Below are 27346 nucleotides of genomic sequence, written 5' to 3' on the forward strand. Positions count from 1 at the left end.
TTCCCGCTGAGCAGGGAGCCCGATGCGGGGCTCGATCCCAGGACCCTGGGATCATGACCCAAGCCGAAGGCAGACGCTCAACAACTGAGCCACCCAGGCGCCCCTCAGGTGACATATTATGAAGTTAGATTTATTAGATGTGATTCCTGGCCTCAAGGCCACCACCTACGGAAGAGCCAAGAGGAATTTAGATATCTGTAAAGGCGGTTTGATGACTGCATATTCATTAAAAGTATACCTACTTAGTCCCCATATAAACTTTTAGTAGATTGACACTTGCCAACTCTATGGGTCCCTGTGCTGCCTCCAGTGCCCTGGAGGACCCGCTTCATGGGAAGATACCAGCCTACAGAATCCTCAGAAGGAGAGATCCTTACTCTGAGGACTCCCTCTAAGTCTACCAGTTATCGATCACCACTTCCTAGGGTCAGCTTCCACCTCACAGTCACTTCTAAGTTTTTATTCTTTTTTGGAATTGCTGTGGACCAGGAAGCAAAAGAACCAATCGGTATTTGATTTAAGTCTAAAAATGGGTATTAGTACTATTAATAAAATGAAACACTTAAGGCTGCCCAGGCAGTATTAAATGAAGGCAGTCCCTGGGACCACCCAGGATCTAGCTATAGGGTTGGAGGGAGTCCAGGGCTGGGTAGGTCAGAGTAGCAGAGCTGTGAGCTAAGCCAGGGCAAACTCTGAGCTGCTAGTTCTGAGTTACTTGTGCAGAGGAACGGCAAAGGGAGCCTCACTGGGGGCATTTCCAAGAGGGCACATGCCTGGTCCCTAGGGTGTGGGTGAGGTTAAGGGATGGTAAGAAGGGCCTTTGCACTCAGTCCAGGCAGCTGCTTCGGCTTACCAGCTGTGTGCCCTTGAGCAGATGATTTAACCTCTTGAAGTCTTAATACCACTTCTTCAAAATGGGAGATAAAAGTACCTGGCATGTAAGGTTGTTGTAAGGATCAATGAAAAATGCATGTAAGGTGTTTAGCATACTGCCTGGCATATAATAAGCTTTCAAATATTAGCATTTATTTAAAAACACATACATACACCTTGGAGCCTCACTGCATTTCCCCGTGGGAGCCCATTTTTAATAGGTAGGACATTTTAAAATGAAGATCCTCTTTTTTTTCTTTTCCAATAATTAAAACTTCTTGGTTAAAGAGCAGTGTTACAGCAAGAATAGGTCTTATGGAATAGCAAGTAGGATGTGATTATGGGATGAAAGGTATCCACATGTGCATACATCGAAGACTCTAGGTCTTTGGAAGGTATGGGTTAATATAGGAAGGGTCCCTTTAAGAGTTAGGTTTTGACCTGAGGGCTGGAGGGGAGAATATGGAAAATTTTAGACAAAGACCACAAAAAGAAGGAAGATAATCATCTAAATAAGTTAGGCAGAAGGGGATGAAGTTAGGTGTTCATTAGCAGGGAAGCTTTCAGGGAAAGAACCACATCCTATGTAGCTTAAGCAAAAGTAGGAATTGATCAGATTAGCTCACGGAAGTGAAATCCAGGCTAATCTTGCTTGGCTCCAGGCAGGGCTGGATCCAGGGCTCAAATGGTGTGGAATGGGAGGGCCCCTACTGCTACCTGGTAGACAGATTCTCTCCAAGTGGTAAGCAGGACTCACATTATTTAAGCTCAGTGACTCAGGAGAAAGCCTTTTCTGAGAACCCAGATTTCAAAGAGGTCTCTGGCTTGACATGGGTCACTGATCCAACTCTCTCCCGGTCGCTGTGGTCCCGGAGCAATTGGGGTGCACTGGGGAAGTCAGCTGATTGAACCACATGGATGGGTTCACCACCACCAAGAGGAGTTTTGCTCCCAGCAGACAGGGCAAATGATGCGGGGTAGGCAACAGGAACACAGCCAGCCACGGTGGGTAGCGCCGGGCCTCACCTCCCACACCATCTGCCATCGCCTCATGGGCATCCATACCTTCTGTTTCAGCTTGACACCAGCCCCCTGAGCCAACAGGACCCCCTGAGGTGATTGTGGAGTCATGTGATCACATGAGTTCCTGGAAACCCCATCTTACAGCAGTCAGTTGTCAAGAGGACTGAATGTAGACAGTTCCTTTGTTCCAAGGGATTTGGAGCTATGACAGAATTCACCGAGTCCAAGGTCAGCGGAGTGAAGAGTGGAGTGACGGTATTTCTCAGGCAGTATTAAATGAACGCAGCCACCAGGACATTTGGGATCTGGCTGTAGGTTGGATGGAGTCTAATGCTGGGGAGGTCACAGAGGAAGAGCTGTGACTTACCCCAGCTAACATGCGGACCTGCTATATTGAGCTACTTGCACAGCTTCATTTCCAGTGTCCTTCCCATGTGCTGTATGCGGTCTTCAGTGCAACAGAATATTATTCTTTCTCCCTAGTAGAGAAATCTCATGCACACTTTTAGAGAATTGTTTATTTCCAGTAGGAATCGGCACCCATCCTGTGCTTGCTGTGGATGCTTAGAAGACTTCTGGGTGAGGAGGCACATGGGGCTGGGGCATGCACCAGTGGCAAGAACAAGCACAGATTACTAGAATGCTTTAGAAAGCCTTTTCTGCTTCAGATAAGTGGCTAATTAAATTTGGGGTTGGCTATTGGAAGAGTGCCAATTATGGAAACGAGCATCTGTTGATCACACTTTGCTTTCAGGCGTTTGGCTCCTTACTAGAGTGCTGTTGGAGAGAGAGCAGGGAACTGCTGCTAGAACCACGAGAGGAAAACATGGTAGGAGGAGTGATTCATCATATTTACTTTGAGGCGTTCGTCTTGTAACAAGATTAATTCAGTAGGACTCAACTTCCAGAGAAAAATGGACCGTTTATTGTTTTAGATTCAGGCTTAGGCACAGCAGGTGGATTTTCCAAATTGCCGCATCTGACATTTCCTAGAAATATAAGCTAGCATTATTCCATTTTTTGGCAACTACAAAGTTCTATTTGAACATTCTACAAGTCAGTTGGCAGGGCTGGGAATTTCGAGCACTTAACTATCACTCTTGAGCTTGAGCTTGATTTTTGTCAAGTGATTTTTAACCATGAGACATTCCTTTTTTAGATCTGGAAATCATCTCAGAAAATGTAAGTCATTTGCCAAAGGTCACTGAATAATATACAGATTAGAGCTGGGAACTGATGAATATTGATTGGAATCCAGTTCTCTTATATCTCGGAGTCACTTATGGCAAGTGACTGCGTAATTTGTGATATGTGTAACTTTGTTCAGCACATGGAATCCGTGCAGATTTTTGACATGTGTCTTCTCCTGGCTTTTCCCCCTGGTACTTCAAGGCCTTGCTTATTGTGATGTCTGCTCTTACCAGAAGTGAGAATGGAAAGCTGTAAACCATATGTACTCTTCTTCTAGAAGCAAACTTTCCTGCTGTGTTGGGCAGACACAACAGGCAAATCCACTTTGCCAGCAGTAATACCGCTGTCCAGGTAACGATGTCTTTTGATCTCTTCAATTGCAAATGGTAGGCCTAAGCAAATTAAATCCAGGCAGGTACGATCAGCTAATGACTTCTTCATTGTTAGACATGTCTGGTCTTCACCAGTTGTCTCCAAGATATCACTTCAATTCACTATTTTAATATATTTTTCTACTCCTTTGGGGTTTCTCTATTCAATAATCCTTTAGGTTATTCTCTATTGTGTTTGCTTGTTTGTTTTATGGGTGTCAAAGATTTCCCCCATATTACTCTGCATTTTTGTGGTTATATACGGTAACTGTAGTCTTTTCTTGCTTATAGATTTCTGGTAATTGAAAATAACTCTTAGCTTGATGAGATGCAGCCATTTGCTGGGGGTGGGGTTGGGGATGTAAGTTTGAGTTGATGAGTTTGGATTTAGACATGTTTATTTAGGGGCTTCCAGTACACCTGGCCACATAGAGCCATTATGCACTTAGACACGGTTTGGAATTCAGAAGAGAGTTCAGGGCTAAAGATAGATCTTTGGAATAATTAGTTTATAAGTAACATGGGAAACCGTGAGAATAGATGTAAACATCCAAAGGGAAAAAAGGCCGGTGTTAAGGGTACTCAGGGGAGGTGTGAATGGCGAAGAGAGAGAGGCCAGTGCCTTCAAGGAGACTGGCAGTGAGAAGGTGAGGAAGGAACGGAGCGGTTCTTCAGGATGGAGAGTGTTGATCATTTCCTTTGGGAGGAGAGGAATGGGGCAACTAGTGGCAAGGGAGAAACTGAGGAACGAAGAGAATGGGGCCTGTTGATGGCTTGAGGTTTCAGGATGGTGGGGACAGTATCAGGACGATGATGGTGGGGCTTGGAGGGGGGGCCCGCAGTCCTGCAGCTGGAAGGCTGGACGTGAGTGAGACTGTGAGTTAGGAAGCAGAAAGTAGAGAAATTGAGAGAGTGATCAGTCTTGGTGCCCTTCCCCTTCTCCGTGAGGTAGGAGGGGCACCTGCTGAGCATGAAAGGAGCACTGGTGGCATTTGGGAACATCTTTTTTTTTTTTAATTTTTATTTTTTGGGGCATCTGGGTGGCTCAGTCGTTAAGCGTCTGCCTTCGGCTCAGGTCATGATCCCAGGGTCCTGGGATCGAGCCCCGCATCGGGCTCCCTGCTCTGCGGGAAGCCTGCTTCTCCCTCTCCCGCTCCCCCTGCTTGTGTTCCTGCTGTCGCTATCTCCATCTCTGTCAAATAGATAAATAAAATCTTAAAAAAAAAAAAGTAAATTTTTATTTATTTTTTGATAGAGAGCGAGACAGCGAGAGAGGGAACATAAGCAGGGGGAGTGGGAGAGGGAGAAGCAGGCTTCCCGCAGAGCAGGGAGCCCGATGCGGGGCTCGATCCCAGGACCCTGGGATCATGACCTGAGCCGAAGGCAGACGCTTAACGACTGAGCCACCCAGGCACCCCTGGGAGCATCTTTATAAATTAAAATATGACACACCAGATTTTGCCACACACAGATGACACTTCCATTTTGGAACCTGAGTCATGTTTCACCTTTTTCTGAGAGCTAAAACATCATGATCAAGGGTCAATAACTTATACCAAAAGCCATGGAAGTATGCAAAACTCCCATGGCTTGTAAACCTCAGCCTGAGAATTTCTGTCGAGCCCAGGGCTTGCCTTGAGATGCAACCTGGTGTAATACGCAAATCTCTGCAGAACTATGCAGATCTGAGATGTAAAGATGGATGGCTGAGTAATTTATGCCTTCACTCACCCGATAAATTGACTCACTCTTTGAGAATGTTATATCTTCTTTGGAGATCGAGTAAAAACTCCTTGGGGTAGGGAGGTCCTCTGAGAAGTGTTAGTGCTCCTGAAGTAATAATAGACTGGAAGGCCTTTTATTATAGATGAGTGTGACAGCTAAGAAACGGAAAGAAATAAATGTGAGTCATACAAAAGCCTCATTCTGTGACCTTCAGCCCTTGTCAATCATATTTAGGAAAATGTGAAGAACTTCAATATTTTATATTTTATATAATACTTATAAATGCTATATATGTAAGCTTCACCTCTGATGAAAAATGAGACAATTGTGTCGTTTCACTTTCTTCCTCTGGTTTAACATTCTTGCTGCTGCATGAGGCAGAAGCTTCTTCTTTAGCAGAGTGATCAGCCATGAGGGAAGGGACCTGGAGGAGACATAGGGTCCTGCGGCTTATGGGAGCCCTTAGAATTTTAAAATTTGCTCCTTTCTCTTTGGGACTTCTTACTTTTGCCTCAGGTTTCCCATTTCAGAGCCTAACCTGGAGTCAGCCCAGAGCAGGCTCACCCCACGCATCCACACAGCTCAGCAGAAGCATGCCTGTTCTTGTCCAGGCTTCACACAGCACCTCGGGGTTGGGCACAAAGTAGCTTTTCAAAACCTCAGGTACAGCCGCCAGAACCTGTTTCTTCCTGGCCAGTGGCCAAGGTCGAGGCCACTGGTGCTGTGGTTCCTGAGGTCCTGCTCACTGGCACAGTCAGTCACACACTGGTTGGGGCCAGGGCAGGGAGGCACAGCCTAGGGGGGACTTTGCCCTTGCTTTGGCCAAGCCAACAACACGAGACCCTTGAATACGGAGTGAACAAAGGGACAAAGTTAAAGAAAATTAAGACAAGAAGTATTGGAAAGATTTTGTCTTTAATTACCATTTCCAAACTTTTTCTTTTTTCTTTCCTTATTTCTTGAAAAATTATTTATTTAATTGAGAGAGAGAGTTCGAGAACATGAGTGGGTGGGGGGAGGGGCAGAGGGAGTGAGAATCTCGAGCAGGCTCCACGCCCAGCTTGGAGCCTACCTCAGGGCTCTATCTCATGACCCTGAGATCATGGCCTGAGCTGAAACCAAGAGTCGGATGCTTAGCCGACTGAGCCACCCAGGTGCCCCCAAACTTTTTCTTTTTTAAAGAAAATCAGTTAATAAGCACTTACTGCATATCAATCATTTGTGGCTTATACATACCTTCTAGACTGCATAACACACTCATTGTGGCACAGCTGTAGGTTTGAACGTCCCCTTAGACCTCCTCTAGTTTTTCCCTTTTCAGAACATTTGTCTCTTCTGTCCTGTCCTAGATCCTGACGAACCTCTAGGAAAAAAAAGAGATTCTTTTGTCAGACACAGATCCTGAGGTTTTTCCTCCAATGCTGTCAGATGAAAGAGAGGACTCCTCTCCTGGCTCGACCCATAACGCCAGCTCTGTCTGCTCATCATGTCCGTTGCCCAAAGCTGGAGAAGCAGCAAGGAGCCATCAGAGATATGGGAGTGATCTGTCCCCGGCCATTGTCATGATCCCTTGGACATCCTCCTCCTGGGCATGTGAATGGATTTGGAGATAGTTTGTGAGCATCTTTTTTCCTGTTTTTATCAACTGTTCCCTGTTTTCTACTGAATCTTCAAACACAGCTTGGGTCTTATCATTGGCTGTATCAAGGATAGTGTTTTCCTGCTTCTGGAGAGCTTAAAAAACAGACCATACTTCTGTTTTTTCTGAGAATTTAGTTCTTCTATATGTAAGGAGATAAAAACACTTTCTAAATCTGTAGTCCTTAAGTTTATCTTCCCTCTTCAGCTTCACCAGGAAGCCAACACGACCCATGTGCTTCAGGGTGGAGGTAAGAGGTGAGAGGTAAAGTGAAAAGATTGTTCTGAACTTAGGTGTCTGCCAAGCTTTTCAGTCCCTGGGCCTGGGGGACTGCTACGGTAATCTAAAATCAACAGAAGAAAGCCAGGGCCAATGAGCAGGGCCAAGTGCATGGCAGGAATCAGGGTCATGAGTTACAAAATGATCTGGGAGTGAAATTATGAGCCTACATAAAGCTTTCACAGGGCTTGATTCCAGGAAATAAAGGGAATACATTTCTAGGGTAGTTAATTTAAGGCTGGAGCTTTCAGAACTCTAACACCTTTTCGTTTTCCCTACGTGGTTGGGAATGTGGTGGGCACCCATCCACATTATTTTCTGCTCTGGAGGGAGTTCCCCGTTGCATGTAGTATTGGACAGGTGCAGTGGTCTACGTTGTGTCAAGGGTGATCCCCCCTCTCCCTAGCTCAGACATCCAGGGTATGGCGCAGGACCTAGGCTCAGCCAGTCAGCCCCTCCTCTCTGGGATTTTGAATATCAAGGGAGTGAAGCAAAGATTCAAGGATAGTCCAGAGGCCACTCGTGGTGACAGTGTTATGCTGTGGACAGCAGTGGGCATGCACACTGTCCTGAGGCATGACCTTGGCTGTGGTCCTTATTGCTCATTCTCTCTTGACCTCCAGCCCATTTCCTGAACCTTGTTCTCCAGCCCTCCCGTCCATCCTGTGAACTATTCAACACCCTTTCACTACATCCCAGCTTAGATAAAGTTAGGCAGGGCTTGCCTCTGTTGCCTGCAACCAAGAGTTAGATTGGGCCATCTGATGTTCCTGTCTTCAAATCTGAAGAGATGTTCCCTCTGCTCCTAGTTGGTCTCTGTTAAGAATAGTCTGGAAGTGGGGCGCCTGGGTGGCTCAGTCGGTTAAGCTGCTGCCTTCGGCTCAGGTCATGATCCCAGGGTCCTGGGATCAAGCCCCGCGTCAGGCTCCCTGCTCAGTGGAGAGTCTGCTTCTCCCTCTCCCTCTGCCTGCCTCTCTGCCTACTTGTGCTCTCTATCTCTGTCAAATAAATAAATAAAAATCTTAAAAAAAAAAAAAAAAGAATAGTCTGGAAGTAAGCCCGCTATACTCTTTCACATAAGAGCCCCTGTATGTAGAGATTTTAAGACAAACCTAGAGTCAAGGGTTTGGGGTACGTTCCCAGAGTGGACACAGCTAACTGAATATAGAGAGAAATTTCATCAAGTATTGGCTTTAAATACTCAACGTTTGCAGGCGTGACTCCCAGGCCACGATTCGAGGTGGCAAGAGATACTGAGTTTTTTCATGGATTTAAATCAACTGAATTTCAACTTGACATTTTCCTAAGCAGCAAGAAGGACATGTATTCCCAGGCAGAACTGACTTTCTCTAGAGCCCCTTCACCCCAAGGGTCATTTGGAAGCCCAGGGTCTCAGAGAGACCAGATACGGGGGGAAGCCCTGTGGCCATCAGTCACTGAATTGTACCTGTGACTGCTGAGACACCTGTTGTCCTGGCCAGTGCAGTCCCTTCAATCGTGCTGGTTGCTTTCTTCCCTGAGGCACTTGAAGCATTGGGATCTTTGGCAAGGCTGCTGCCTAGGGTTCTGTCTCCTCAGGTGTGCCACGAAGCTAAGCCATTGAAGATTTGGTCGCCTCCTTGGGGCACTAGTATGGAGCTGGCTTTGGTCCCTGATGCTTGAGGAATGCAGAGACCTTTGTCCCTCTGTCTCATCTCCCAGAATGTTTTATGTCTGATGAACATTCCACTTTCTTCAGGTTTCCCTTACGAGACCCCTCAACCCCAGTATATTAATCAATGGCTTAAGCTTTTGAAAACAAAAGGCAAGAAGGGACCATCTCATGGGCAACTTGTGTTTCTGCCCTGCCACAAACCTCCTTTGAGACAAGGAAGTACAGAACCCAATCTTCACTCAAATAGGACAAGTGAGAGGGGTCACTACAAGGTGTGGGAGGGGAATAAAAACACATTCATAGATTAAAAAAAAGTCTGGCCAATAACATTTAAAATTAATAAGGGGAAAAATAAAATAGAAGTGCTAGAATGCTATCAGCTGCCAAATAGAAGGGTTAATTGGATTTGTATTTGGTGTCACTATCGTCTGTGATTTCTTAAAGTTTCATAAGAGATGCAATCTCATTCTGAGCTATTCTGGTATGAATAATGTCACTCCCTCTTTCCCCACCCCAACTTCTTAGCGTCAGGAATGAGGAGTGATTCTTGTCTATATTCTGTAAACCAAGTCAGCAACTTGAGCTCTAATTAATACGGGACCTCCCCTCCAGCTGGAAGCAAATATTTGTGTTACAAATGAAATAGTGTGTAATCCATAATCGAGTTTCTTATTGAGTCCCTGTTCCTGCTTCTTTGAACAGAATCCACTTACGATAGGCTTTCCAATCTTGGGTAGTAAGGTGGCTTAGGGAAGTATCTCTGCTGGCATGAGAGCCTAGTGATTCAATGATACATTTAAAATGAGCATATATAAAAATTAATAACAGAAATATCTTATGATCCAATAATTCTATACTGGGTATTTACCCAAAGAAAATGAAAACACTAATTTGAAAAGATATGTGCACCCTCATGTTTACTGCAGCATTATTTACAATAGCCAAGTTATGGAAGCAACCCAAGTGTCCAGCCATAGATGAATGGATAAGGAAAATGTGGTATGATGAAATATTACTCAGCCATAAAAAGAATGAGATCTTGCCATTTGCAACATCATCAATGGACCTAGAGGGTATTATGCTAAGTGAAATAAGTCATATTGAGACAGACAAATACCATCTGATTTCACTCATATGTAGAATCTAAAAAAAAGAAACAAAACAAAATGGATAACGAAAAGCAGAATCAGACCTATACATACAGAAAACAAACTGATGGCTGCCAAAGGGAAGGCAGGGGGGAGGATGATTATCATTTCTGATTATCATTTCTGATTATCATTTATCCAATAACAATATGTGTCAAGTGCCTGTTAGGGGACCTGAGCTGCTAGAGGGCAGGGTGTACATTGGTGAACAAGCTGTGGAGTCCTAGCCCCCACAGAGCATGAGCGCCCGAGAGGGATGTAAGATATGAGCGAGGAGTCATCCCAGCTGGAGCCGATCTCCCCTCTCTGATCTTCGAGAACTTACACTGCCTCCATAATGAAGATACAGCAGTAACAAAGGCTTCCCTTGAAAATGTGCTACAGGCGGGGCATCCTTCTGCCTGCTCACCACATAGTAACTCATTTACTCTTCACAGCACCCCTGTGAGGGGCCACTGTTTCCTCTACCCTTTTTACAGGAGAGGGAACTAAGACACAGAGAGGTTAAGAAACTCACCTGGGGTTTCAAAGCTAGTAAGTGATGAGTTTGCTTCCTTGAAAGCCAGGAAAGTAAAAATTTTAACAAATTCTGTCTGGGCAAAAATAAAATATTTAAGCTTAAAATAAGGTGAGCTTTAATACACCTATTTTTCAATTTTCAATATTTTCTCAACTACGTTAATGTCCTGGGACAAAATTAACCGTTAAACAATACACCGAAACATGTATATGGGGTTGCACATTTTTTCTTTTGCTTCGGGCTCCAGTATGACCTGGCGTAGCGTTTTTGGAGCCTGTCTGTATTTAAACTTCTGCTATTTTGTGCATCATGAATTTTTAAAATATTGCGTTAAAATATTATTCATCTTGATTACAGAGTTTTTTTTTCTTTTGGCATCCTCTTAAATTCTGTGCCCCAGGTGAGTGCCTCACTCTCATCCTGGCCTTGAGGGGTAGAGCTGGGACTCAAACCAAGGCAATCTGGCTCCAGGTCTGTAATCTTGACCATTACGCTACTCATGTCCTAGAATTGTTGATTTTTTTTTTTTTTTTAGAGAAGGGGGGTGGAAGAGCAGAGGGAGAGGGAGAGAGAGAATCTTAAGCAGGCTTCACGTCCAGCGTGGAGGCTGATGCGGGGCTCGATCCCATGATCCTGAGACCATGACCTGAGCTGAAATCAAGAGTCAGATGCTTAAACAACTGAGCCACCCAGGTGCCTCTAGAATTGTTGATATTTATATTTATGTCTATATATCATTGTTTTTTCCAATTAAACTAAAAAAAGTCTTGAGGGCATAGACCATTTATTATGCTGCCATCTTGTATCCCCAAAGCATCCAGCCTGGTGTCTGTTTGGCACATAAGGGTGGTTGATAACGGTTGGCTAAAGGGAAAAAAAAAGAGACTTTTCTAGTGTGCTGAAATTTGCCATCATCACCAGCTACTTTGACCACAATTTGTAGTTTTGCTTTAATTTCCCTCTTATATGTTGCATTTTAATTTTATGAAAACAATGAACTGAATAACCTATCTCCCATAAAGATGATGAATGAACACATATAAATGAAAACGTTATGCAAATAAAATGCTTTCTTCAACCCAGTGTTGTCTTTCTGGTGAAACTCTCCACATTTTTTTGGAAACCTATGGCTTCTGGGAAGAAATCCTAGAAGTTTTAGTTTTGTAAGTGAACAGATCAGTGTAATAAAAAGAAGGTGGAATGTTCATTGACATAATTATCAGCTCTGGTTACAGTCTGGGCGTTTCTGAAGTACAACAGTTAAGTGATCTATGTTTCCCTACACACTGGGAGCTCTGCTCATCACCTCCCACACCCGGCTGGGAAATCCTCCTCACCTGTGGGTGCACCCATCTTAGTTTAGTAATGTCACGCCTGGTTGGTTGTATTTTCTCCAGCACTACTTCTGAGGATGATGGCGGGGGGGTGGGGTGGGGCAGGTATTTTCTCTCCTGCCCCTGAACTACTAGAAATGTGGCTTTTTAAGAAGATGGGATCAATGCTGGATGCAGCGACTGCTTCGGGGTGCATTATATAAAACCCTTTGGGAGTCTTGAAGACAAAGGAAATGAGTCGCACTAGGGAACATTTATAGCAGGTGACTTCTGGAGGGCTCCTCCTGCGGAGCAATGTCATTGTCAAAGTTTCCTAGGGCACCTGGGTGGCTCCGTTGGTTAAGTGTCTGACTCTTAATTTTGGTTCAGGTCATGGTCTTGGAGTTGTGAGATTGGGCCCCAGCCACGGGCTTTGCACTGGGCATGGAGCCTGCTTAAGATTCTCTCTCTCCCGCTCCCTCTGCCCTCCCAACTCTAAAAATAAAAAAGAGGTATCCTGAGTCAAAGGTTCCTACCCCATTCCTGCCCATCTAGTCCTGGGCTGGGTTGAAAAATATACAAATCACTTTGATTTGTTTGTCTGCATATTAAAATCCTCTGAGCAGGTTTTAGCTCCGCTTGAGTTTTATTTTTGCGGATTCTATACTTACTAGTTTATTTACTCATTTTACAAAAGAGAATAGAGCCAGGCAAACTGTCACTTGCTTGAAATTTGGGAATCATATGGATGCTCCCTTATGCTCCTGAGTTCTGCGGGGAATAAAATACTGCACTCAGTCTAACTCCAAAATCATATTATTATCAGATGCAGTATGAAGCATGCAGCTATTGAAATTTGTGTAAGGTTTGTCTCACTCTGAAGAAATGGGGTGAAAGGGACACTGGTTAGAATTGTCAGTTTGCTCAAAAGACCGCTTTTTGAACATCACCCCATCAGATTTGTACCCTGAAAACCCTGCTCCAACCCTGGTGAAAACCCAACCTCATGTATTTGGGGGGAAGAAGAAACAGTCCTGGAGAGCATATTATTTTCTAGCTAGCTACTCTGGGGGCACATCTATATTCATCACCTGGACCACTCTAGATTGTCATGGGGTGGCAAAAAGCTTAAGCTTAACCAAGACTCAACTCCACTGTAACTTCTGTTTTCATAAGCTGAGAAGAGAAAATAGACCATTAGGTCCATCCGAGTGAGAGTAAGCTGGTGAGATTCAGTCTCCAAATATATGAAGGAGAGTAACAAAAAAAGTTGATAGAAAGTGAGGGAAAAGTCTTGTAAAGGGTGAACAGGGGCAGGGCCCAGTGCCTAAGTCCTGGTACTGCCTGTCACCTCTCTGTGTTGTCAGGGAAGGCAGGAAGGGGTGGAAAATAAGGCAGCCAGAACTCCATCTGCGGTAAGCCACACACAGACAAGGACACAGCAGAAGTCAATAAGCATCTACCCCAGAATTAAGGCTGGTTCTATGTACAGTGGCGGAGTGCTTGACATTTAAAGACATAGGGCTTAAAATTGACAGCTAATCTTAGATTGAGATGTCAAAAGATGAAGAAGTAACAAGTGGGGAGGTCTGGAAGGATGCGATCCAAGGAGCATGAATCGAGAGCCCGTCCTGGGGCCAGGGGCTGGCCTCAGGGCTGGAGACACAGACTTGATTAGACCTCATGCTGCCCGCATGGAGCTGTGATCTCTCCAGGATCGTGTGTCTCTCGTACTTGAGCCCACAACAAGTTTCCAAGATTGAATGTGTGAGATAAATTGCAAGTACACTTTCAAAACCCTGTACTAATACGTATGGAAATTATAACTAGAAAGGTCTGCAGCAATAGGACTCCCTTGGCTTCCCGCACTTTGGTGGGATTGCCCACACTTTCAAACATTTTTATATGAAACACCTCCCATGCGGTGTTTCTCCAATACCTGCCCTGACTTTTCTCCTGCTGCGTTCTGCTCTACCACACATTGCCTCCCCAGAGAGCTAATTATAAGCCTCTATTTTCGTGCCTACTTACCACGAAAGCCTGTGTCAAAAGCAGCACATACCTATATAGAAATTTCAAGGGGTGTAATTCCAGAACAGTGATGAAGCAAAGCTCCTGAATATGTTCACCACCCAAGTGGTGGTTCAGGGAAGTTGAAAAAGGTCTGGTCAGGTCAGTGCTGGCCAAGTGGATGCCTAATAAGTATTTTTTGAGAATAACCATCACGATAATGAAGCAATGACCTACCGCCAGCCTATTTGGGACATTTTTTATTTACATGAAGAGGGAGAGGAACCCCTGCATTCATCAAGGGCAGAGCTTGGGCTGCAGCAGCTTTGTGGGTAAGTTCACACCTTTGCAGACCCCTAAGGGTTTTCACCAGCCCTTCTCTATCTTCAGAAATCATGTTTCTGCTATAACCGTGGCTTAGAATATTTGAACATTGGGCGTTACAATTTGGATTTTTAATCATAGCTTGCTAATGTTACAGTCTCTTTTAGGTCTTTAGTCTCTGAGCCAGTTCTGATTTTCTGGGATGCTATTCTCACTTCCTCTTCTCCGTTTCAGGGGTCGCAGGTGGAAGGGGTGGGTGGGCAGGGGGAGTAGACATAGGAACAGTATAAGTGTTTATTTACCTACAGCTTGGATTTTGAAGAGGAAACTCAGACCTTCCCAAGTGTCTCTTATCATCTATTTCAGGTCTAGAGCTCCGCAGAGATGCCCCTCCCCTCAATACAAAACAAACAAAATCTCTTTTCAGAGCTTGCATGCACTCTCACGTTTATAGATGGAAATATTCGCGGGACTCACCATCTTCAAAATATCTGCCTTATTGCAGATCCTTAGTTTCTGTGGGATTATGTAAAACCTTGTGTTGCTAAAAACCCTCCTTCTGTCTTCCTTCCATCTTGAAGCCAGGTTGAGCAGTTTATGAAATTGACAGCAGGGAAATGTTTTACCTGCTCAACTTGTTCTTCCGATCTTATTCGGGTTTCAGTCAAATATTTCTACACTGTGCTGGGCGTGGGAGGTCGTGACTCACCAGGAGAGAGGACGTGGTTGCACGTCCAGGGAACTGCAGGATGATGGAGGAACTTCGCATTTGGGCTTCATGCCATTTTGTTCCTTCCCTTGTTCTCTCTCAGATATTTACTTGGCTCCTTGTTCCCAAGGAGAACCAGTCAGTTGAGTATTCAAATATTAAATTAATTCCTCTTTCTGCACAAGTGGCCAAGCCAGTTTTTACTGGAAATGGAGACCAGTGCCTGAGGAACAATGGGGGTGGGGAGTGGGGAGTGGGGGCTGTGGGGAGGGGGGGAGACAGAGTTTAAAAGGCAGAGGAACCTACGGAACATTGCTTTTCTGTCTAATAACAAGTTTTATGACACTTTTCCATGGTCCATGATCTTCGTGCACGAGGAGACTAAGAAAATGTTTCAGGGAGAGTAAGCTAAAGGAATCAGCTTGGGTCAAGAAGCTTCCTTTTTCCTGTTGGCACCATCTGCTGGGCCCATGAGAGTTCCAAGAGGAACCTGACCCCTGGCTGTCTGACTCCCATGAGTCACATTTGGCACACAACACCTCCGCCTTTCCCCTCTTTTAGACTAAGGACTTGCCCAGCTCTCTAGTGGCTACACGCCTGGTGTGACTGTGGGGAGTAGGGGCTGGATGGAAGCAGCGGCGGCCAGAAGTAGGCAGCGGCACCCCAGGGCACCCCAGTTCCTCCCCAGGCTGTGGATGCCCTCCTCATTCTCAGAGGCTCACTTACCCCAGGTCCTGCAGGCACCTTCTGGAGCCAGGGAGCTTGGTGATGTTTCCTGGCTATGTTTCTCTCTTTTTAAAGCCTAATGCTGCTAGTTTATCAAGAGTAATACCCCAAGGTGTTCAAATGAGGTATTTTGGGTGGTTGGTCCCAAATGCAACTGTATATCATGGGAAGTGGGGAGAGGGGAAAGGAATTGGCTTAGAAACACACGTTCTAGGACCGGATGGATTTTCGGTCCTAGATGGTAAAATGTGGTACATTTTACCCCAAATTTAAAGATAATTAACACGAATTCTTCTCAAACTCTTCCCAAAATTGAAGAGGAGGGAACATTTCCTAATTCGTTCTATAGACCAACATTATCCTAATACCAACGCCATAAAAAGACACCACGAGGAAAGACAACTACAGCACAAGTTCTGTTATGAGTATAGATTCAAAATCCTCAAAAAATATTAGCAAATCAAATTCAGCTACATATTAAAAGGATTATATACAGTTACCAAATAAGATTTATTCCCAGAATGCAAAGGTGGTTCAGCATATGAAAATCAATGTAATACATCACACTAATAGAATGAAAGGGGGAAAAAAACCACATGGTCATCTCAACTGATGCAGAAAAAGCATTTGATAAAATTCAACACTCAGTAAACTCAGGATTGAAGGAAACTTCCTCAACATAATAAAGGCCATATATAAAAACCCACAGCTAACCCAGTGGTGAAAGACTGAAAGCTTTTCTCTTAAGATAGGAGTAAAACAAAGATGTCCACTTCTATTCAGCATAACATTGGAAGTTCTAGCGAGCGCAATGAGGCAATAGAAAGAACTAAAAGGCATTCCAGTTGGAAAGGAAGGAGTAAAATGATCTCTGGTCACAGATGATGTGATTTTATACGTAGAAAACCCTAAGGATTGCACACACACAAACACAAAAACAACTCGAGCTAATAAACAATTCAACGGTTGCAGGATACAAAATGGCACACCAAAAATCAGTTACATTTCTGTACAGTAGCAAAGCAAACTCTGAAGTTGGGGCGCCTGGCTGGCTCAGTTGGTAGAGCACGAGACTCTTGATCTCAGGGTTGTGAGTTCGAGCCCCACTTTGCATGTAGAGATTATTTAAAAAACAAAATCTTAAAAAAAGAAAGAAAAGAAAACTCTGAGTGGGAATTAAGAAAATAATTCCATTTACCATGGTGTCAAAAAGAATAAAATACTTAGGAATAAATTTCTAACCCAGGAGGCTAAAGACTCATACACTGAAAATTATAAATCATTGCTGAAATAAATTAAAGAAGACATAAATAAATGAAAAGAGATCCTGTGCTCATGTATTGGAGGACCTAACGTTAGGATGAATACTACCCAAATTGTTCTAAGTAGTCAAGGCAATCTCTATCAAAATTCTACTTTTTTTAAAGAATAGAAAAACCCATTTTAAAATTCATATGGAAGCTTGAAGGATTCTCAATAGTCAAAACAATCTTGTAAAAAAAGAACAAAGTTGGAGGTCTCAGACTTCCTGATTCCAAAGCTTACTATGAAGCTACAATAATCAAAGTAGCACAGTATTGGCCTAAAGACAGACAATACAGACTGATGGAATAGAATACAGAGCCTAGAAGCAAATCCTTGCATATAGGGTCAAATGATTTTTTTTTTAAAGATTTTATTTATTTATTTGAGAGAGAGAGAATGAGAGACAGCATCACAGGGAGGAGGGTCAGAGGGAGAAGCAGACTCCCCGCCGAGCAGGGAGCCCGATGCGGGACTCGATCCCGGGACTCCAGGATCATGACCTGAGCCGAAGGCAGTCGCTTAACCAGCTGAGCCACCCAGGCGCCCCTAGGGTCAAATGATTTTTGATAAGGGTGCAAAGACCACTGAATGGGGGAAAGGACAATCTTTTTGACAAATGATGCTAGAGAAACTGGACATCCACATGCAAAGGAATGAAATTGGAACCCTTACCTTATACCATCTATAAAAAGTAACGAAAAATAGATCAAAGACTTAAGAGCTAAACTATAAAACTCAAAGAAGAAAACATAGAAAATAATCACAACATTGGATTTGATAATGATTTCTTACACATGACATTAGAAGTACAGGAAAGAAAAGAAAAAATAAAACAACTGGACTTCCACAAAATTAAAAACTTTAGTGCATGGAAAGACTATCAAGAGAGTGAGAAGACAATCCACAGAGTGGGAGAAAATATTTGTAAATCATACTTATCCTGTTAAAGGATAAGTATCCAGAATACATTAAGAACTCCTATATCTCAACAACCAAAAACTAAAACAACCTAATTAAAAAGTGGACAAAGGACTTGGATAGACATTTCTCCAAAGAAGATATATGTATAGCCCATAAGCACATGAAAAGATGCTCAACATTGTTGGTTGTTAGGGAAGTGCAATTCAAAATCATGATGAAATATCGCTTCACACCCCTTAGCATGGTTATTCCAAAAACCCAAAACCAACCAAACAACCCCTCACCCTGTGCCAGACAGAAAATGACAAGTGTTCATGAAGATGTGGAGAAATTGGAACTCTTGTGAACTGCTGGTGGGAATGTAAAATGGTACAGCTGTGGTGGTAAACAGTACGGTGTTTCCTCAAAGATTAAATATAGAATTACCATATGAATTTCACTCCAAAGAATTGAAAGCAGGTACTGAAACTGATATTTGTATACCAGTGTTCATAGCAGCCTATTCACAATAGCCAAAGGTAGAAAAAACCCATCTGTCCACCAACAGATGAATGGATAAACAAAATGTGGTATATACATACAATGGCATGTTATTTAGCCATAAGAGGAATAAAATCCCATACATGTTGTGACATATATGAATCTTGAAAACATCATGCTAAGTGAAGTAAGCCAAACACAAAAGGGCAAATATTGGTGAGTCTATTTTTTTTTTTTTTTTTTTTTTTTTTTTTTTAAACATTTTTTTTTTTTTAAGATTTTATTTATTTATTCATGAGAGACAGAGAGAGAGAGGCAGAGGGAGAAGCAGGCTCCCAAGGAGCAGGGAGCCCGATGCGGGACTCGATCCCAGGACCCTGAGATCATGACCTGAGCCGAAGGCAGACGCTTAACCATCTGAGCCACCCAGGCGCCCCTGGTGAGTCTATTTTTATGAGGTACTTAGAAAGTAGCATAGAGGTTACCAGGAGCTGGGGGAAGGCGTGTGCGGAATTACTGTTTAATGGGTACAGAGCTTCTATTTGGAATGATGAAAGAGTTCCAGAAATGCATAGTAATGATGATGGCTCCACATTGTGATTGTACTTAACACTACCAAATTGTACATTTCAAAATGGTTAAAATCGTAAATTTCATATTATGTATATTTTACCACAGTAAGAAAAATTTTTTTAATACACATACCAGGGCCTTACTATTAAAGAGGCTAAGAGGCTGATATAGTAAATATGAGTTGGGAACCTGGAATCTGGATTTTTTTTTTAAGATTTTATTTATTTATTTGAGAGAGAGAGAAAGAGAGAGGGGGAGGGAGAGGAAGAGAGAATCTGAAGCAGACTCCCCACTGAGCGCAGAGCCTGACGTGGGGTTCGATCCCATAACAGGAAGATCATGACCTGAGCTGAAACTAAGTCGGTCGCCCAACCAACTGAGCCACCCAGGTGCCCCTAGTTTGTTTTTTTTTAATGCCTTCCTGTCTTTCACAGGCATAGCCAGGCTTCGAAATTTATGATTTAATATCTGCCTGTTCTTTCCAGAGGGGACCGGTGCCAGTCTGTGAGGAAATGTTCACCAGTCTATGTGAAATATGTGTATTATTCGTAAATCTAAGTGCGTTAAATTTAAAGTGCCGTTTTGGAATCTGAGACTGCCATGACCACATTGTTTTGGTGTTAAAGTGTCTACTCATTTGTGAAGTGACGGTGACAAAGCTCAGGTTGTTTTTTAAATGCCTATACTCGGCAAAATAAAAATGAATAGTCCCAGGGTGCCTGGCTGGCTCAGTCAGTAAAGCATGAGACTCTTGAGCTCCGGGTCCTGAGTTCAAGCCCGAGGTTGGCCTGGTGCGTACTTAAAAAAGAAAAGACAAAGAAAGAGCAATCCTGTGTTAGTCTTCTCAGATTTTTTTGAAATTTTAATGGCTCGTTAAATTCCAAAGTCTGGGAACCTTGGCAACCATTTGAGAATATTGTAACAGAGACTGTTCCTGCTATTAACTTATTTGTACAATAAGAAATTGAAAGGATCCATGCATTCTCCTATTGTTCATAGGATCCTTGAACAAAAAATGGCCGCGTTGAAACTGACAGTATTAAGATGCTATTTCTCCGGCTGCCTGTTGCACTGTTCTTCCTCAGATGAGGCAGGAGGTAGGTAGAGGTGGGGCCAGGAGAGTGGAGAATGATCTAACTCTTCTGGAGAACATACTGTCAGAAGAAGTTGTCGTCCTGTCCTGGGCGGTGCCTTGAAGGCCCTCCTCACCCTGCTGAGTTTAGGGGCTGAGGTAGGACAGGGGCTGAGGAACACCCATTTCTAGAGGATGTCTTTGCTTTCTGGAGAAGGGCAGCTGGTAGCAGGGAGTGCCCCGTCTGGGGGAGCCCCGCCTGCCCCGGCCATTTGGCGGATTAGTTAGTTATTGAAAAAGTGCTTGGGAAGCACAAAGGTCTGGAGAGACTCCACGTGCTGTCGCTCAGGCCTGTGTGGGAGCCGGCATTTCTGAGAAGCTGAGGCTCTTCTAGGAGGCTGTGGGACAAGAAACAGTTCTTTCCTGTTGTGGTGCAGTCCTTTTAGGGTCTGTCTCAGGATGCAGAGACAGTTCCAGAAAATTCCTATGCAGTGCATTCTATCTCAAGAGAGAAGTTCTTTTTTTTTTTTTAAGAGAGTTCATTTTTGTGGTAGGACTTGTAAGTTATTTAGATAAATGAACCACATCAGATTTTAGTTTTGCATTCATGTTTAAATCTTTTTGTTTATATTCAAGGCATTTATACATACACAAGATAACATGTTCTATTCTGTGACTTACTTTTTTTTACTTAACAATGTTCCCTGGAGATGTTTCTGTGTTAGTGCGTTTAGGTTTCCCCGTTTTCTTCAATGGCTTCGTTCCTTCCAGACTGTATAGCTGTATTAGTTTCTTAACCTACTATAGGACACGTAGGTGGTTTGCTGTTCTTCACTGTTACAAACAGTACGACAACAAACATTCTTGTGCAAAATTTGTGTGCTTATGTATAAATATTTCTGAAGGATGTATTTCTAGAAGTGGAATTTCTGGACCAAAGGGCATGCACATTTCAGTTTTTGGTAAATAATACAAAGGTTCTCTCTGAAAATTCTGTTCTAATTTATATAGCTACCATGACACTCATCAACACTGGACATAATCAATTTTTTAAATAATTGCTAGCATCACATGCAGAAAAAGCAAAATTGCATTTCTCTAGTTTACCACTTAGGTTATGCATCATTTCACATGTCTATTGACCATTTGGGTTTTTTTGAACTTTTTTCTTGAAGTATAAAATTAAAGAAAAGGTACACAAGTCATAAGTATACTGCTGAATGAATTAACACAAGGTGAACTCTTCTTGTATCTGCCCCCCAGGTCAAGAAATCGAATGTTATCAGACTCTTTCGCAAGACCCCAAAAGTAATCACTATCCTGATGTCTAACCCCTATTGATTAGTTGTGCCTGTTTTTGGATTCCATACAAATGGAATCATAAAACATGCACTCTTACACCTAGCGTCCTTCATTCAACATTATGTTTCTGAGCCATTCATGTACTTGCTTATTGCTATAATATATTCATTTACATTGCTTATTATATTCCATTATATGTATATACCACAATTTGTATATCAATAGACATTTGGGTTATTTCCAACTTTTAGCCATTTGCAAATAACAATGCTGTGAACATTCTTATGCATGTCTTTTAGGATACATGTGCATACATTTCTGTTGGGTATTTATCTAGGAATGAAAGTTTGGGTCACAAGCCATGTTCTATTAGCCTGGCCAATTATATCTGTGAATTTCCTATGAATATTCCTTGCACATTAATTATTGTGTGGTTTGTGTTTTATTATTGATTTGTATGTGTTCTATATATCTTGGATGTTAATTCTGTGTTATTCTATTATAAATATTTTCTCTTGGTTTTTATTTATATTGCTTTTTATTTCACAAAGTTTAAAATTCTTATGCAGTCGAATCTATAAATCTTTTTGTGGTTTTTGGGTTTTATTTCTCGCTTAGAAAGTCCTTCTCTATCTCAAGATTATAAATATTCTCGTACGTTTCCTTCTAAAAATCATTCTATTTTGATTTTTATGTAGGCTTTTTAATGGACCTGAAATTTAATTTATTTTAATTTATTTTATTTATTATTATTATTTCTTAAGTAGGCTCCATACCCAGTGTGGAACCCAACGTGAGGTTTGAACTCATGACCCTCAGATCAAGACCTGAGCTGAGATCGAGTCAGATGCTCAACCAACTGAGCCACCTAGATGCCCAGATCAGTCTGAAACTTCAGTCAGTCTGAAATCACCCTTTGTGAGGGTGAGAGACAGAGGCTAATTCATTATCTAACACTCAGAGAGATGAATAAAGTTATACCATTTGCTGTCTAGGCTTTTTAATGCTTATTTTTTAAAATAGGTGATAATACCAAAGAGCTAAGAAACTGTCAAAAATAAATTTATTTACTTATTTATTTTACTTTGGACTAGTCTCCTCTAAGTTAAGCCTGAGTTAGATTTAACTGGAGCAAATGTTCTAAATTGATGTTTGCCACCCCAAATACCAGGCATATGACTATTTATTCACTTACTATGTGTTTATGGAACTTTAAAGTGGGTTCTCATGGACTAATGTTCCAATAAGGAGGAAGAAAGACCCCATTCTGGCATCTTCAGGGTAGCCTGACTGCACACTGGATATAGATTCTTGGGTCAGGAAAACCATGGCTGCTTTTTTTTTCCTCCTAAGGCCCCCCGACTCCGAATCTGAGTAGATGCCCCCAAATGGATTCTGTGTTCTGAGCCCATGCCCAGTAGAGACAGAGGCCCAGCTCGAACTTTATTGCCACTCTTCCAAGGCAGCTTCTGGTTAGAGACATTACTTCCCCGGCCAAGCTGCCCACTTGACAAAAACTACTTTCTTGGCTGGCTGGGTGATTGGTATGGGGCCACTTCATGGGAGAAGGGTGTTTGAACTCGGTCAGTCCTCCCCGCTTTGTCTGAAATGAGCACCAGCCTGTCGTGCCTGTGGACCAGCAGGTTCACTGCTCAGCATGGGATGGTTTGGTTGTGGGCTGCCTCCGCGGTGGCTCAGTGGGAGGCAGCTGGGTTTGGCTTCTCCCTCCTCTTTCCTTCTTCTTGACACATTTTTGGGAAGGCCAATTGCCTGTGACTTGGCAGACATGCTGTAGGCCTGGAGCTTGAGCTAGGGGAAAGAGAAGCGACATCACCCTTCGCTTGACAAGGAACTTGGTTTTAGGCTGGTGAGCAGACCATGCAGCCGTCAACTGTCTGAGCTGGTTCGCTTGGAAATTGCTCTCCTGGCCAAGCTCCAGAAATGTACTCAAAAGTGCCCTCAAATCACAAGGTTTTTTGCTTGCGTTCTGAGTTTCACAATTTAAGGAGTTGGCTGGTGCCTGTCCTAAGAGCACGGAATTTTCTACTGTCTGTAACACATGATGTGTGCGTGCGTGCACAGAGCACAGGATTGCCAGCAGAGGCATGTTGTGTAGCTAAACCGTTTACACCGACAGGCAGGCAATGATTAAAGAACACAGGGTATGGCAGATTCTCTTGGATTTCAAGCATCATGTGTCATGTGTCTTTGAAGACATGCCACGGAGAATCTTGCATATAAGTGCAACTGAACCACTAGGTACAGGACCTTGCCTCAGAAATACCTACGGATAATTTACTTAAGAGAATTCAGTGTGCCGTTTTCGGAGGCACAGGTGTATTTGGCCCCACACTGGGGGAAGTGAAGACCTGAACTTTGAGGAAGTCAAGTTTGAGGCCATTAGAGGCTGTTATTTATATCAGAGTGATGTGTATTGAAAGCCGAAGACTTTCATTCCACCCCTGTCACGGAACTAGTTTAGAGAAGAGGAAGGGCGTGCATTTTGCCTTGTTGAATATCTATTGCACTAAGAGCTTCTGGTGTGGTTCAGAGTTCTGGTCATTTGTATCCAGGCTCTGCTGTGGACAAAAGGTGCTTACACACTCTCTTCCTTCAGCCTTCTTTGTGGATAAAATGGCTCATTTCTGATTGGTTGATAGATGTGTGACTTGTTTTCTGCCCCCTTTTCCAAGATGTGAGCAGCCTGGTTTGTGTGTTTGCACCTCTAAACTCAGAATGAAGACATTGGACTCTAACAGCCAATAAAACAATACATGAGGAACTCTTGTGTTTGTTATTATAATACATGAAGTCTCACATAACTAGCTTCTATTTTTATATCTTTTATTTTTTTATTTTTTAAAGATTTTATTTATTTATCTGACAGAGAGACACAGCGAGAGAGGGAACACAAGCAGGGGGAGTGGGAGAGGGAGAAGCAGGCTTCCCGCTGAGCTGGGAGCCCGACGCGAGGCTCGATCCCAGGACCCTGGGATCATGACCTGAGCCGAAGGCAGACGCTTAACGACTGAGCCACCCAGGCGCGCCCCGATTTTTGTATCTTTTGAGTTCTAGGATCCCCTCCCCTCTCCGCCCAGCAACACACCACAAGGCTCTTTGGTTATGGGAAATAAGTGTGTATGGGGACAAACATGTCAGAATTATTAGGGAGAAACTTGGCAATGGAAGAAACCATGCAATATGCTTGACAAAAATTGAGAAACAATACATCTCAGAATTTCTGAGACAGTCTTTAATTTTTGGTTCAGAAATATGACCAAGAAACCACAGAAAGGGAAGCACCACTGCAGCCCTATTAAGGTGATTAACAATTAATCTTTCCTAAGGAGCCAGCAGAGGATATTTCTTCACAGAAAGATCAGGTATCTGTAGGGCGCCTGGGTGGCTCAGTTGGTTAAGCGTCTGCCTTCAGCTCAGGTCATGGTCCCGGGGTCCTAGGATCTAGTCCCATATCGGGCTCCCTGATTAGTGGGGAGTCTGCTCCTCCCTCTGCCCAATGCCCCCCCGCCCCGTTCATGCTATCTCTCTCAAAAATAATTAAATAAAATCTTAAAAAAAGAAAGAAAGAACAGACATCTGTAGGAGGAGAACTTAGTCCCGGGATTGGTGGAAATTGAAAAGAAAAAACTTGTAGGGTTTTGCTCTAAATAAGACCGGGAGATAGATGTCCAAAAAGCAGAGTGCCTGGAATGACACCAGTAAGGAAGTAGTAGGTGGCGGGAAATAATAGCACGTTTGCATAAGGGTTGAGATTTTTCTGGGCTTGCCTAACCCCAGTCCTTTGGAGTTGGCCTTTTACGAGGGTAAACATGGTTCACATAGTGAGCAAATATTAGTTCACATAATTAAAACCTGTTGAGTGGAACAGGAAACCTTCAAGGGGAATCTGCAGGTGCCTGCAAGCAAGGGTGACACTAGAAAGATCTTGGTATGTCAGCTCCTTCTCCCCCAGGGGGAGTGTCTCTGGAATGAAGCCACAAACGGCAGGAGAGGAAACAGACGGCTTGTAAAAATAAGAGCAGCGTGGCAAAATTCTGAACTTATTAATAATCTGCTAGCCCTGGGGAGAGTGTAAAAGGCATCTGGAGTATTCGCATTTTTGTTTATTGAAGGGAGAAAGGCACTTCACAACTCTCTCTCTCTCTCTCTCCTATTCATTCAGGACAGGAAATTTCCGAGTTGACTGCCATCTTAGGGGTTGAATCTGTTTTCAGCTTCACTCTGGGTTTCACCACACGTATGAAAGAAAGACGATTCCAGTAGGACTTAAAAAAGAAAAGCCAGCCTGACTTCTATGATCCAATTTTGCATCGTGGATGCGTTTTCTTCCTGGAGGGAGTCATGTGATTTCTCCCCTTCTCACCATCCTGCATTCTTTTCATTCTGAGGCCTGGTCACATCAGGACAGAAGCCTTCATCCTCAGGCTCTGGGGGATGAATGGGCGGCATGCCCCACTCTGGCTCTGCCTTAAGTTTCTTCCAAACAAGAGAGGAGACAAACGGGTGTGTAACTCAACATAATCCGGGGCAAGATATGATCCAGACCATGAGAGAAAAATAAACAGTGTGCTGATGGAAAATTAATCTTATTAGAGAAGATTTATTTGTGGTGACATTTGAAATGAGCCTGAAAAACTAGTCGGATTTTGACAGACGGTAGAGTGTCACTAGTATTATTACGGTATTCATGTCCAATAATAGCTAAATGAATCTGTATCTGTTGAGGACATTTGGAGGCTTTTGGCCTCCACATGATGTTCTACTGGCAGGAATACCCCAGCTATCCTTTGGAGGATCAACTTTCTCTCTCGCACTCTCAACCCAAGTGGTTTGAATCGGGCTGATCCTGCCCCCTACACCCGCTCCCTTAGACATGTGACCCAGCCTAGCCAATAAGAGAACCACATTCTCTCTACCACAGTGATCGGTTCGGGGGTGGGTGTGTGACCCAAGTTGGACCAGTTCTGGAGCTTTTTCTAGAACCATTGCCCAAGAGGCATCATCTTTCTGCTGGGATTGTCACACTGGTAGGTAGTAATTTAGGAGCTGCAAGGGGCCTGTTTTGTTACCACAGAGGAGAACCCGAGAGATGGAGAGATTCCTGAGCACCTGGATCCAGTCATGCCTGCAACTCAGCTGTTGGAGGTTTTAGTCAGTCAAGCCAATAAATTCACTTTGTAATAAGCCATTTTGTGTTTTTTTCCCTTGCAAACGGAAAAAGTCCTAACCACTACAGAATTATTTTTCTTTTTTAAAGATATTTTATTTGTTAGAGAGAGAGAGCGCGAGAGCGCAGAAGAAGGGGGGAGGGGTAGGGGGAGAAGCAGACTCCCAGCCGAGCAGGGAGCCTGATGTGGGACTTGATCCCAGGACCCTGGGATCATGACCTGAGCCGGAGGCAGATGCTTAATGGACTGAGCCACCCAGACGCTCCACCAATTCATAAGTTTTAAATAAGCTGCTTAAACAAACCAACACAACCTGTGGGGGTAGGAGGATTGCGGATTCACAGAGCAAGTTTCCAGCAAAAAGAAATCTTTCTGTTGCTAACGTTTTCCAGGTCAGCTTCCTAGATTCCGGTAATGAAGACATTGGAAACTGTATTCTTAAACCCCCTGGTCTGAGGCTTCTCACCAATCTAGCCGACTCCTGTGTGCTGGATATTTTTCCATGAATCAGAAGCGAAATATGCAGCACTCTTGCCACAAAGGAATGAAAACAGATCATCTGCCTTTTGTATCTCTCCAAGCTTTGTTTTTTCTGGGTCACACGTTGTAAGTGAAGAGTCATAATGATGCTGTTTGGATTTATGAACAGTTGAATAGACTATTGAGAAAAGACTCGTTAATCATCAGACGCAAATTCACTGTGGAAGAATTGCAGAGAGCAGGACAACTGCCTTGAGCCAACTAATTTTCTGCTCCTTCAGGGAAAACCGCTGGATGCTTGAGTTAAGCGCCGCATCTGCAAATCCAAGAAAGAGAATGATTTTTATTGAGTGCTTACTATGTCCTTGGTACTAAGAACAATATTGTGCCCACATTCTCTCTTAATCTCATCCACTCTTGAAGGTAGGTCCTAACCCTGGTTTGCTGGGTTAGGAGAACGAGGCCAACATTATCAGTGGTTACCCAACGTCCATTCTTTCCATGTTTTCTACAGAGACG

At 43.4% G+C, this 27346-nt stretch overlaps 2 long non-coding RNA genes across 3 annotated transcripts; one reads left to right on the forward strand and one right to left on the reverse strand.

Moving 5' to 3' along the window:
• Positions 1-1190: 1190 nt before the first annotated feature.
• Positions 1191-27020, forward strand: LOC123862433 (uncharacterized). 2 transcript variants are annotated; one of them, XR_010405167.1, is made up of 4 exons: positions 1191-3438; positions 6533-6799; positions 25342-25682; positions 26740-27020. It is a non-coding gene; the product is annotated as an uncharacterized LOC123862433 (long non-coding RNA). The 2 variants fall into 2 exon arrangements; XR_010405166.1 differs by lacking the exon at positions 26740-27020 and having other exon boundaries at positions 25342-26450.
• LOC135361611 (uncharacterized) lies at positions 4986-14823 on the reverse strand. The gene is made up of 4 exons (XR_010405168.1): positions 14548-14823; positions 6420-6546; positions 5488-5607; positions 4986-5338 (listed from the first exon to the last, which is right to left on the reverse strand). It is a non-coding gene; the product is annotated as an uncharacterized LOC135361611 (long non-coding RNA).
• Positions 27021-27346: the final 326 nt, after the last annotated feature.

Source organism: Mirounga angustirostris, unplaced genomic scaffold (genome assembly GCF_029215605.1).
Source record: "Mirounga angustirostris isolate CCGP_5_RB_7025 unplaced genomic scaffold, mMirAng1.0.hap1 SCAF_9, whole genome shotgun sequence".
In the NCBI taxonomy this organism is placed as follows: domain Eukaryota; kingdom Metazoa; phylum Chordata; class Mammalia; order Carnivora; family Phocidae; genus Mirounga; species Mirounga angustirostris.